Source organism: Panthera tigris, chromosome C1, assembly GCF_018350195.1.
Source record: "Panthera tigris isolate Pti1 chromosome C1, P.tigris_Pti1_mat1.1, whole genome shotgun sequence".
NCBI lineage: Eukaryota > Metazoa > Chordata > Mammalia > Carnivora > Felidae > Panthera > Panthera tigris.
This window is the reverse complement of record NC_056667.1, coordinates 195,151,111-195,165,542: the sequence shown is the minus strand read 5'-3', so window position 1 is coordinate 195,165,542 and position 14,432 is coordinate 195,151,111. Positions and strand designations below refer to the sequence as shown.

At 35.8% G+C, this 14,432-nt stretch overlaps 1 protein-coding gene across 1 annotated transcript in view; it reads left to right on the top strand.

The window, feature by feature from the left end:
* ERBB4 (erb-b2 receptor tyrosine kinase 4) overlaps positions 1-14,432 on the top strand; it is a 710,253-nt gene that overhangs the window by 99,407 nt on the left and 596,414 nt on the right. The gene's annotated exons all lie outside the window — the stretch shown is intronic.

The window sequence follows — 14,432 nt, the reverse complement described above, 5'->3', positions numbered from 1 at the left end:
AAAGCATAGTAATAATGAATCTTCCATTTAGGATCTGTTCCATTTGGCCACTTTTTTATTATATGACTATTTGCTTCAGGTACACTGCCAGGAAATTGGAATAAGATCAACTCATTCAATTACCTATCCAGTGAAGTATTTATTTTATGTACCAAGAGCATACATACTACATGCCAAGAACTATTAGATTCTGAAGAGACAGTATTCAATGAAATAATATTTTTGCTCTCAAGTATCTCACATTCTAATGAGAGAGTACAACACATCTTTGCCCTCAAAGAAGCTGCCAAATACACAAATAGGAACATAAGAATGTGATGACAAAGGAGCGAAATGTATTTTGTTATGACATTATTACAGGGCTGGGTGAGAAGGTCAATCCTATCTGGAGACATCAGAAGTGGCTTTGTAAGGTAATGACCTTGAGCTGAGTCCTGAGGGTTGGATATTTTTTAGACGGAGGTCTAGTTATGAGGAGACATCTTAGAAAGAAGGACAAACAGATACAAGCCCTAGCCTTATAAAGCAGTGTGGTATGTGAAAGTAACTAAAAGCTATTTGACATTAATTCACATTAAGTGGGGGTTGAGTGGGGACAGTGGAAGTAGGTAAGAACGTTTACATAGGTAGGATCAAATTATTCTAAGAAGTATGGACTTTATTCTGTTGGAACTGGGAAGCCATTCATGGTTTTAGACAAAATATTAACATGGTCAGGTTTGAGTTTTGGAAAGATCGTTCTTTTAGCAGAGTTGCTCAGAGAGGAATTTAATTCTGTTATTAAATTAGTAACATCTGAATTAGCATTTAGATAATACCTTCATCTGAGCTAGTTTCTAAGGTATTTTTTTCTATTGCTTATCAGCAGGAAATTATTAGATGGGAAAGAATATAAAATAACTTAGTTTTTAAGTATTCATTTCTTACAAAGCATAGAACTGAGTTTTGAAAAAAGGTAAAAATTTAGTTTGTTCTAGTAAAATTGTCCCTTGCCCAAGCATTTTTCATGAGATTTCTTAGAGTAAAATGAGCATAAAATGAATGGGTCTTTTCCAAGTTATTTATATTCGTATAATTTGTCATGATTGTGAAATAAGAGAAAAAGTCTCTAACATTTTGATTATGTTGATAAAAAGTTTAACATTTGATAAAGTATTTTCCCAAAATGTTTTCGTTTATTTATTTTTTTAATGTTTATTTATTTTTGAGAGAGACAGAGACAGAATGGGAGTGGGTTAGGGGCAGAGAAAGAGGGAGACACAGAATCGGAAGCAGGCTCCAGGCTCTGAGCTGTCAGCACAGAGCCCAATGTGGGGCTTGAACCCATGAGCCGTGAGATCATGACCTGAGCTGAAGTCGGATGCTCAGCCAACTGAGCCACAAAGGCGCCCCAAAATGTTTTCATTTCTTAATCTGTACACCTAATTTAACTTATACTTTTAAGTTTATATACTCCCATTCTCTACTACTGTAAATAAATATTTGCCTGTACATTTACTTCCTTTCTGAAGTAGGATATAAGTAAAGTACATTATGCTAATCACTTTGATTCCTTTTCCCTATTAATCATTATCTCTAAAGGATAGCTTTCAGTTGGCTAGATAGCTAAGAATCATAACCATCATCCTTTTCTTATCCCTTTTATGTTAAGGAACTAAAGAAAACATCTGTCAGCTAATGAAGCCATTTTACTTAATAGATATTTATTTCTTATCCTTTTACTTTGTCTGTAAGAATAGCCTAATAGTTAAAAGCAAGTTAATTGTTTGCTTTATCTGGTACCACCATAAAGTAGAAAACTAAAGAAGAAGCAAATAATATGTAAAAGTAGGGGAAATGTACAATTGGTATTTCCTATAGAGTAGTCTCTCTGGATAGTCATGTAAAAGAGAGAAGAAAGAGATGAGTAGCCTGACACAAATAGCTTCTTTAATATGTGGGTGATTATCTTTATTATGGATATAACCAGTGGGAAACATGTTATCTTCAGAGTAGGGCAATCGCTTGTTTGCTCATAACCCTTACTTATTTTAAGAGACACAAAATAAGATTTTTTTTACCATTTCATTAAATCTACAATTGTTTAAGTTTTGTTTCTTTCTGTAGTCAAATGAGGGTACACGCTGATTCATTATTAATTATGATTCATTGAGATTTCTTTTTTTATAGTTTTGTGTCAGTGAGTACTTATTCATTACAGAATCTTCACAAACTTCATTTGGTATTAATATTCCCATTTTACACATGAGTAAACTCAAGGTCAGAGATGCTAAATAATTTACCAAAGATCAAAATAGCTAATAAGTGGCAGAGATGATAGTAAAGTTTCTATGACTTTAGAGCCTTTATGTCTTTTGTGCTACAGTTCTAAGCTATTACTGCTGATAGTGCCCATATTGTAAATGTTACCCCTTGGTATGCACAGTTTTTATCATTCCTTGGACCAAAATTAATATGACAAAGTGAATTTTTAAAACATAGTTAATTTATAAATTTTAAGAACCGTATTGTAAAGATTACATGATTTTCTTGTGCATTTACATAGAAATCTCAGGCAAGGTTTATGCTTTTGGCATTTTAATATCTAGACTCTAAAAATGGATAAGAAGTTTTTGTCTTAATCGTTTTTCATTGGTTTTAATATTCTGATATGATATTGTTTTGGTTGCCTTGAGCTGCATTAGTAAATTTAATAAAATATTATTTAATAATACAAACGACTGGCTGCACACCCAGCTTCTCTGAGCTCCCAAGGGTCCTCTACTACCTCATTAGAGAAGGAATCTTGACATCACTAATTTATTTGTTTTAATTACCCATCTAGAAAGGTATGAAAAATAAATTAAAGATTTGGGAATAGAAACCAGTCCCCTAACATTATCATACATTTCCAAATATACTAAAATGGAATATTTTTCAATGTTTACAAGCTGGTGCTTCCTCCTACCATTTATTTAGTTGTAAACTGTTACAGATCGGGCCAAGTGAGCACACTTCATATTAGTTATTCCTCCAATATACTTCCTGGTCTCCAAATGGAAGTGAAATTAGTCACTCTTGCTCTGAGGCTTTGTTGTTGTTATTGTTGTTTTCAGTCCATTCTTCCTCCATTTCTTTGTTACCCCTTTATTTTTTGGAGAAAAATAAAATGAAATGAACTTCCCTCCTTTATTATACCTTCTATCTCATATCCATATTTCTTCCTGACGCTTCTTATTCCAAAAACCATTTTCTAGCCTATCTACTTCTTTATCTCTGAAGTCAGGAATCAGTTCTATTTCGAAACCTGTAGGAAGAGGGATAGTAACAATATCCTCTCCCCTGCCCTCTCCCTCAAATCAAGTGCTACTAGTAAACAAGTACTTTCTTTTCCATCCATAATTTATTGTGAATAAAGAGAAATCGGATTTTCTCTAAAGACTATTTTCTGAAGAGTATGTATATATCTAAAATATTCCATCTGGTAGAAAACAGATGCTTATCCACATACTTATAAAATGTGGTGAAGGTGCTATAGTAAACTGGTCTCTGTATCTGTTTATATTTGTTAGAATTTAAAGCTATGAAGCTAGGTTTGTGTGTGTGTGTGTGTGTGTGTGTGTGTGTGTGTGTGTGTGTTTTGTTTTTTTGTTTGTTTGTTTGTTTTTTTGTAGCCTGTAAGCTGATTTCAACCATGTGTTGGTCTATTGTCAATTTTTATTAAAATAGCTTGCTAAATTGTTCTCTTAAAATTATGCCACTACTGAATGTATATATTGGCATTCCCATTTTTATAATAATATATCAAAGTAAACAGTCCCAGTCCTGAATTTAGGGGGGAAAAATCACTGCCTTGCAATATTCATTTATCTCCTCTTTTCAAACTTTCAGTAAGGGTGGAATAAAATAATTTTTGTACATTAACAAATTGTTCAAAGTGCTTGGATGTTAAAAACCATAATCAGCAGAATCCATATATGGCATTTCCATAATGCTTTCTAACATCTTGAGTTTATTAGTGGGAGATTTAATTTGTGCTAATCAGCCTGAGGCAAAAGAAGTGCAAAATGAACTTGACACATATATTAGATGTTTTTTAGTATTTCTCAGTTTTGCACTGCGACCACAACGTGGCACCCCAGAATAAACACACAGGTCTGCACTGTCACTTCCAATTACCACATTACTGTAAAGGGCTGTAACTCACTGAAAAGCCAGCCGCAATTCATTATCTTGTTGGTTTTATCTGAGAAGGCATGCAACAACACTGCTTATGAAACGGCATGTTTGAAAATTCCAAACTTTTATTAATGGTCTAAATCTTGATTTACAGTCTCTTTTCTAAAATGAACTTTGGCAATTGTAATGTACTTAGCAGCGCCATTCTTGTTCAGGCTCAAAGGAGGGACCAAAAGAAGTAAAAGTTCTTTGCCTTTCCAGAATCTCTCTTCATTCCTATTCTACCTTCACCAGGAATTGGTGCAACAGGAAACAGGTCAGTGAGTAGGGAAATTTCCATAATAATCTTCATCATCACTTCTGTGTCTTTCTATGAGTCTTCTCTGCTATATGATTTAACATACAGTGTCAGAGAATAACTACTCTAAATATTTTGAGATACATATATTCAACCATCATTTCTTCTAAAGGACAGTGTTCTCAAATAAATAGGTCTCCATAAGTAGGGTGACCATTTTTTTTTTTTTCAAATGGAGACACTTTTGATAGTGAAAGAAGTCACTATTGATAATTATATCATGAGAACAGGTATAAATAGAAATCATCCTATCATACCTGGGGATTTGGTCATCCTGCCATGGACTGCTGTAAAGAGAATAATTTCATGCGTTTGTTCATAATTCTAGGTTCTTGGAGCCCAACTACTGAATCAGAATCTCTGGGTTTATAGTCTGGGATCTGCATTAAATTTTTTTTTAATCGTTATTTATTTTTAAGAGAGAGAGAGGGAGAGAGAGACAGTGTGAGCAAGGGATCACAGAATCCGAAGCAGGCTCCAGGCTCTGAGCTGCCAGCACAGAGCTCGATTCAGGGCTCAAACTCACGCTCGTGAGATCATGACCTGAGCCGAAGTCAGACGCTTAACCGGCTGGGCCACCCAGCCGCCCCTGGGGATCTGCATTTTTAGCAAGATTTCTAGGTGGTTTGTGACTGTATTAAGTATCCAATAATAGACAAATATTATGGCTACCATGTACCTGGCACTCTCCTAAAGTCTAATACATATCATTCCTTTCATTCTCACAACCACTACCTCTGAATGATAGAATGATATATGAATCTTTCAAGTATAAAAAGGCACATTTCTCAGAAATGTGGCCACTTGGAAATATTTGGATGATTGATCAAAAGATTTGCATCAATATAGCTTTTTTGGCTCCATGAAGGACACAGCCAAAATTTGATAATCTGCAATCTTGATAAGGAATTAAAAACTTGAGCGGAAAGGCCTTAGTGAAGAAGCAACATTTCATCTGGTTCCTAATGACTCTGGGCGGCAAAGAATGAGGCCAGAAAAAATAAGATGGGTGTAGTCATGCAATTATGAAAATATCTATCATGTCTGAGAAAAGTGAGAAGCGTCATGTGGCAGGATCTGGGTAGCTGGTTAGAGTGTGAAAAATGATGAGTCTAGAAAGGTAGCCTGGTGTTCACCATGAAAGGATTACAGATGCTGTTGGATGTGTGCTCCCTTTTGCCCTCCCATGTCTTCTCAGTACAATGTTGTGGCAATTTTAAACTGCCTCCTCCTGCAATTCTCGCTTAATAGTTTTGCCCCCTGGAACCTGCTGTGGCTATAGTTGGGAGATGCTGGCAAACTAACCCCTTAAGGAGTAGCCCACAACCAATTACCAAGTTTGGTGGTAATACTTCCACTTCCCTCATCTAACCAAGAGACTGAGAAGTGTTACATTACAGCCAGAAAACCAGCAGCAGTAAGGAGAGACCAGCCAGGGAGAAAGTGGTGGTAGGTTGACAAGCTAGTTAGAAGGCAATTGTAGGATGATGTTAGAAGGACCTATAGTGAAATAAGAAAAGGAAAAAGAGGAAGCAGTTTTTGAAGTAGATTGGATAGGATTAAGTGATTGATTGAATATGGGATGAAGAGGGAAATGATTTGTATAAAACAGTAAGTCAAAATTTGGGGTTTGGCAATCTGGGTATATAGTATCTAGGGATACCTCTACCTACAGCCATGATGCAGATTATTCTCTGCACAAGCCCAGCAACTGCTATTTAAATGAAATATTCACAGCCTAGTATACATGAATGGCATCCCTTGGTAGTACAGTGTGACATAGAAATGCAGATTAAGGTAAGGAATGTAGGAGGTGAATGAGAAGGCTTGTTGGAGGGGAAATTGTAGAATTTGATTTAAAATTTTGTCACATCATTTCTGATAGGGTATAGATCAAACACTGTATTATGCTGAGCATTAAATATGTAGGTGAGCTTAAAAATGTGTTTAAGACACATTAATGAAACCTCAGAAATATGAATACAAATAAAATTTAAAAAATAGAAATCGTCTTTTGGAAGACTCTATTAAAGATGAATGCATCTAAATTAAGCCAGCATTCTTGTCTTTTAAAATCTATAACCTAGACTTGCAAATTGTAGAAAGCATGATATCATGAATATTCAAAATTCATCCCTTTGTACATGCTGATTGCCTTAGGAAGTTAAGCCCCAAATAAAATCTTGAATCATATTTTAAATGTGACTCCTAGGAAAATCTTGCCCTTTGTAATTTAAACATTAGAAGTCAGTTATGTTTGTGTGTTATTCAAAATTGCTACTAAATATAAGTGTAGGAATTTGCCACTATGATCTTACTCTAGGATGTCCCTCTCCCATCCGCTTGCTTTTTGTAGTAAAAATTTCACATTTACGTACAAATTTCTGTGGTTGTCTCCTTGGCTCATATAAAAGTGACTGTTCTTAAGAATGGTGACTTCCATAAAGGAGGTGTTGAGAAGGAATTGAGTATGTTGTGATTTTAAAGTGTGAGGAAAGGAAGAAAGGGCAAAAATTGTGGAGATGAGGGAACTAAAGACAGTGTCACAGTTTCGCTAATGCCATCCATCCCTGCATGTAGCCTTTTAGCTTTAATACAAAGTAGCTCTTAAAGTAGTGGTGACCAACCCTTGAAGCCAGTTGAGTTCCCCCTGCCTAGAATGGAAAATAACAAATTGTTTTTGTAATTTTAAACCCAACTGAGAAGGCTTTTTGTAGTTTCCATGGCATTATTTCTGAGAAAATTTGTGTGTCCTAAATTTAAAAGTCAGGGTTCTTTTTGAAAACTACAGAAGGAAGAAACCATAATTGTTTTTGTGCCTCTAACACTGCCAAACAGGGATACTTACAATAAAGGTGAGGCCAAGTATGACCATTTAGTTTACTTTAATATAGTGAGTTGGTTAGTTGTGGGCGTATTTGCGAAGAGTTTGGCTTAACACTTCCTCAGTTCAAAGATTTGGGGAAAGAAGGAATTCAGAGGAACCAAACTTGTCAGATGCCTGATGTCACAGTAATGCCCCCAATTTCGAATCCAAGAGACCACCAAGGAGCCGATTCCGATGCAAACACACGAGGGTTTATTTGCAAGCTCGAGCTTGGGCCCAAGTATACCTGACACAGCGGAGCAGGGACTTGGACCCCTAGCTTAAGAGGCGTAGCAGTTTTATAGGGGCCAGTGGCCAATGAGATTGTAGCACACACAGAAAGTTGCATAGTCATGCCAGTCCACACGCAGGTAGCCAATTGAATTACAATTTACCCTATAGTAACTGTTTGAACTAGCCTATCACTCTGGTCAGAATTGGCGTGCAAGTTTGGCGGGCAAAAGGCGGGGTTTACATTCTTTGGGGGTTAGGGGTTCCGCATTCCTATATGAGCCAGTTTCCAGTAAGGCTGTGCTCAGCGGCTTGACTAGGGTGGGGGAGTGTCTTAAGCAATAAGTAGGTCACGTGGGGGTTATACACGAGATGGTGGGTGTAGCACAAAATGGAGTTAGCCTTGCTCTGCTTGTCCAGGGGTAGGGGATTTTTGTTAAATTCCTTGGATCCCACAGTCACAAGACTGTACTTTTCTTACTGATGTGACAGCACATCACAGAACATGCAGAGCTTAAAGCTGAAAAAGAAACCAGGGGGAACTGCTGATTAATTGAAGGAAGTATTGGTATTCACAAGCAAATCAAGTTTCTATCTGCTAGTTGCTGGAGAGCAACTGATAACTTGTCTAATTTCCTGTTGTGGAACTTTTCCTGGGCTCTTTGCAATTATAGATTTTGATTTGCAGAGCCTCCCTGGATTCTGATGGCTGTGAGTCATACACTGAGTCCCCACATCTGCCCTTGGAGTACAATATTCCAAATGCTCTACAACTATGGAAGTTTCTGCTTAATCCACATGACTCAGACATAAGAAACATTAAAAGGAGAGAGAAAAAGAGGGACAGGAAGGAAGACTGAGCTGAAAGCTGACTATGTTCAGCAAGAAACAGAATAACTACAATTCTGAGGATAATTATGCAAACCCAAAATCTATCCCAGATTTTTCTGGTCAACGATCCAAACTCTGGAAAATGTGTACCTATAACTATCACATGAAAGTATGTTCTCTTTTCAGCCAGTTGATTAAATGGAAACTGACAGTTCAAGAAGGATAGAAACCGAAGCCAAATTAGAATTGAGATATCAAAGTCACCTCTTGTTCTCAAAACTTCTCCTTAATTATCCACATTCTCATTGATTTACAGAATTGTTCAGGGATGAACCGTGTGCTTGTATCTCTTACCTTTGTACTAAATATATATATATATTAATATATATATATTATATATATAAATATATATATATTATATAATATATATATCACTCTTGTATACAGCAAAAGCCTATAATTAAATAGATAAAGGCCTAAATTCTCCCACTGCTATGAAATTAAAAACAAATGAACAAACAAAACAAAACTAATTTGACTTTTGCATCTTTGAATTTCTGGTCCTGTGACACACCACTAAAAACCCCGAAGTCTGTTATTATATCAGTGAGTATATGCACTAACACATACCAACAATGTCACCAACATTGTATTCTCCATGGCTAAATTAAATAAAAACTTAAAATATGATTTTGTATGCATCTATGTGAGTGTTATGCATAATTAACCTCAATGTATAGATGAATAAACTGTAGCTCAGATGATTAAATAGTGCAGTTATTGCCTTCCATTTATAGATGAATAAACTGGGCATAATGCCTTGCACTATATACCTTATGTTGATGTGACTTAAATGAGATGTTGATGTATGGCACAAAATTTGCAAGTATGAATACTAGAAATTATAGCTAGTATTAGTTTTCATTAGTATTAGTTAAATATTGTAACATTATTAACTGTATTGTTTCTAATGGAAATGTAATTTTGCTCGCTTATTGTAATGAATGCATCCTTCTTTACCTTGTTGGAAAAAATAGCTTGGAAAATACTAGGAAGACTTATTTGTAGCTTCATTTGCATTGAAACAGGTTATACTGTTTGAAATAGTTGAAACAGGTCGAAAATAATTTCCTAAAAGATTACCTGAGATTGCATAAACGAACTGAATTTCGGCCAGTGGCATGCATGTTGCCTCTAGAAGAGTTAGTGCAAGCACATGACTAAAACAACAATATCAAAAACTGTATGTTTCAATAATCTGAGAGGAGAGTAATATTTAGTTTTGAAAGACTATACTCACCTTTTGGTCATGTACACAACATGTCACTGGTTTTCAATACATTTTAAATGGTGTGCTTACAGGGGTCCCTGGGTGGCTCAGTCAGTTAAGCATCCAACTTTGGCTCAGGTCATGATCACATGGTTCATGAGTTTTAGCCCTGCGTTGGGCTCTGTGCTGACAGCTCAGAGCCTGGAGCCGGCTTTGGATTCTGTGTCTCCCTCTCTGTCTCTGTCCCTTCCCCGCTCATGTTCTGCCTCTCAAAAATACATAAAAATTAATTTTTTTAAACATAATGATATGCCCCGATTTGAGAGACCCCCGGAAAACAATCCACCAGAGTCCAGAGTCAAAGCCAAGCGGCAAGGGTCATTTATTGCAGGTTCGAACCCGGTCCTCCGGGCACTCGTTGCCGGTGACGCTAAGAGGCCCCAAGCTAGGATCTTACAGCTTCTTTTATAGACAGGCACAAACAAGTTAGGGATTTTTTTGCGGTTACAGAGCTGTTATTGGTTGACATTTAAATTTGAACACTCAGCAGAACTTGATTGGTTCCCGCCTTTTTTTTCAAACCACTCAGCAGAACTTGATTGGTTCCCACCTTTAGGTCAGACCACAACTGGGCACGCCCTGGCTGGTTCCGGGAAGGGGGCGGTGGGGGGGGGGGGGGAGGGGGGGGGTCTTTTCTTTGCAGTTGTGAGTACACCTGGTAATTTTTCTCTTAGTCTCTCAAAAATAAATAAATGGTGTGTTTACAGTAAGTTACTACTAATGTAGTTACTGACAAATTAGTAGGTTTAAAATGCCTTTTCCTACATTAAGATTGTTATGAATATGAAAATTTGCCCATCAGCTCATTCAGTATTCTTTACACAAACAGTTACAGAGACTAGTGTCTATGTATAAAATAGTGTACTGTGGAGCTCAAAAGTGAATGCTGTACTTATAATTTTAAATAAAAATATCAAGACAATATTCAACACCTAACCTTTACTTTCAGGACCCATTAAGATGACTGGAAAACATTTTGGTATTTTCATTCATGTATGTTTCTTACTGATCCACTTATGAATATTCACTCATGCTTTTATCCAATAAATATTTATTAAGCATGTGTTATGTTATAAAGGCCTATTTTTTGCCTTTATTTATTTATTTAATTTCCCCCATCATCACGTTTCATCTTAGGACTATTGCTTGTTCTGGCTTACGTATCCATTTATTTTTAATATTGATAATATTATTTGTAACCTGTGTTATTTATTTTGATCCCCACTGAAATTTTATGGGAGAGTCAGTGAAGTTACTCTTTAAAAAAAAGTTTATTTACTTATTTATTTTGAGAGAGGGCGAGAGAAAGAGAGAATCCTAAGCAGAGAGCAGAGCCTAATGTGGAGCTTGAACTCACAAACCTCACAAATAATAAACAGTGAAATCATGACCTGAGGTGAAATCAAGAGTTGGATGTTAACTGACTGAGCCACCCAGGTGCCCCAGGGCAGTTATTCCCATTTCGTTCTCATAAACAAGAGAATGGATTAAGTTTCAGAGAGGTTCAGAGATTTGCTCCAAATTCCACAAAGAGTAGCAACTTGTATGTACTTTGTTTTCTAGGGTGGCCTTTCAAAAAGTATAACTCTAATTGTGTTTTGAATAAAAGAAGAATTTCTGTGAATTTTGACTCATGGACACACCTTAGGGATTCTTTCGTAGGTGACCAAGACCTGTCCTAGGAAATAAAGAGGAATATTAGTACACTCACTAGTTGTCAGTTTGAATATTTTTCTCATGGAAGCTTTGATTGCCTAAACTGTGAATTTCTTGATAAGTTAATACATTCAAGCATGTGATATAATTAAGTCTACAGACTTAGGAATATAACTGAATGATTTTATGTCAATTAGAAAAGAAAACAATCTTACAGACTCAAATGAACTATTCACATTTTCTAGTGATATGATGGGCAAGGAAAATTATCTGCATTTTTCAGGAGTGTATTTTCAGGATCTGCATTTTTAAAAACAATTTCCCTTTAGATAAGACTTTCTACTTCTTTTATGCATCTATTAATACAGGCACACAGAAAGTAATATGGCAAAATAATTTTCTAATTTCATTTCTTGGCACTATAAGAATAATACTTTAAAATATGTTTTGGTGGTTCTCAGGTAGTGGCCTATAAATTGAGTGATTATCAGAGCACTTTTCAAATGCCTTCCATAATTAGCATGATACTAGAAATGATTATAATTTACTAACTACACCAATTCATAGAAATGCCCTCCTCATTTTCCTGTATAAATTCTTTTTTTTAAGTTTATTTACTGATTTTGGAGAAAGAGAGAGCACAAGCAGGGGAGGGGCAGAAAGAGAGAGGGAGAGAGACAGAATTCCAGGCAGGCTCTGGGCTGTCAGTGCAAAGCCCAGTGTGGGGCTTGAACTCACAAACTGTGAGATGGTGACCTGACCCGAAATCAAGAGTTGATGCTTAACTGACTGAGCCACTCAGGCACCCCTCTCCTTTATAAATTTGATTCATTTTTCAAGGATTTACCATGTATCAATATATGCCAGTATGTTTATTGTGACTGACTCCCCTTAATCTACACTAATTAAATACTAGTAATATTAAATGTCATTTGTGAGGCATATACTATATTCTTACATTAATGTTACATGTTTGCCTTAGAAGAACTCTTACAGAAGGTATCATTAACCCTTTATTAAAATGGAGATCGCCTAGGGAGCTTAATAATTTGTTTAGTGTCACACAGCAATTTGAACCTAAATTTTCCTGAGTCTGAGGTCTTTGGTTACTGTAACACCTTGACCATTCTGCACATAGCAGTATATGTATGATAGGGGACTCCATCTCGAATCTTGTTCTTTAGAGTGCAGATATTAGGACTGGTGTTAGTCCAGATGCTCAGTAAACCCTTTCTGTCTGAAGGCTTGACTCTTGTTCCTTTCCATGTGGTTGAACATGTCACTTAATTTATTCACAGATATGGAGGCCAACTCATAGACAGAGTTAGACAGGAGTGGGAAGCGGTAGGTGTTGTTAGATTGTCAGGAAAAGACTAGCCCTAATCATAAAAAGAAAAAGAAAAAGAAGAAATAATTTTGGAGACAGAAACAGAACCTTTTGATCTGGCTCCTTTTGAATGTCAAAATGACACAAGAAATTTGGCAAGGGATTCTAAGAAGTCTGAAGATCTAACGCACAACTTGAGTCCATTTCTGTCTTAGAACTTGTGTGCAAATGTATGTTATGGTTAAATGAAGGATTTTTGTGTATGTTCATTGCTTAGTATGATTGACTTTCTGGGGGAGAGGGTCTCATAAATAAAGCAGATATTTTTACTGGCAATCTTTTAAATATAAAGTTAAGAGGGTTCTTTTTATTTTTAGTATACTTTTCAAAAAGTTATTTTGAAGAACCATAATTTATTTGGAAATAAAAACAGAACTGAAAGGAGGAAAGGAGTGTAGAAGAAAGAGCTATAAAAAATCTGTAGATATTTTGCTTAGAATCTCTTGGCAGTTGTGTCATTTGGGCTAAGTCGTGTTCATGAACAAGAATGAAATATTCTGTGTCTACTTATGCTTGATCGTGCAATTTGAAATATGAAGAGTTAAATTGCCCCACACCTAAAATATCCTGAATCTGGAGTATGTGTACATGTGAGAGATGAGGGGAGAGGAGAAGGGAAAAGAGCAAATATGAAAACTAATTAGAATTTTAGGGATGAAGGGTAAATGAAAGCTAATCATGCTATAAAGGGAGACACCTGTTTTGATTATTTCAGTTATAATTGATGTGCTTTACCTAAACAAAGCCAGGATATTTGTGTGTCTAGTATCATCCCAGAGCTATCTTCATTCCCTAAGTATTATTAAGAAGCTATATATCCTTCTCAGTTACTGGGAATTAACTATTCAGACAATAAAGCTGTATATCCTTCTCAGTTACTGGAAATTGTCCTATTAGACAATAAAGTGTTTTGTTTTTTTTTTCAAGAGAAAAAAATGGAAGTAGCAGAAACAGTATTGATATTATTCATTTTAGTAAATTCTGCTTGTTTTATTTTATGTTTGAAAATGCTTAATAAGTAGAGAATGAGAGAACAATTGCATTGATTTTTAGCATTTTATTGATTTGTCTATTTTTAAATTAATTTTTATAAACACTTTTATTAAACTGATCCTGAGTGGACTCCTTTCTATACTTGAGCAATCCCCACCTACCATTTGAAGTTTCTTCAAATTAATAAATTAATTAATTTTCGTTGGTTATTATGGATTTGGATCTGCTTCCCACTGGTTATTAAGTTTTTCCTATGCTGAACCTGTTCCTTTTTTTTTAAATTTTTTTTTTAATGTTTATTTATTTTTGAGACAGAGAGAGACAGAGCATGAATGGGGGAGGGGCAGAGAGAGAGGGAGACACAGAATCTGAAGCAGGCTCCAGGCTCTGAGCCATCAGCCCAGAGCCAATGCTGAACCTGTTTCTATCTGTTTATCCAAGGGTTCCCCTGATGTGAACCTGATGAAAACCATGTAGGGGGCATACAAACTGAAAAAAAAAAAAAAAAGTTAAAAAAAATATGTCAAGCCATTGTTGAAAGAAAAAAAACTGTTTAGCAACTATCAACACTTGCATTTTGTATTGTCTAATATGTTATTTCTGGTCCCAGTTCATTGGAAGT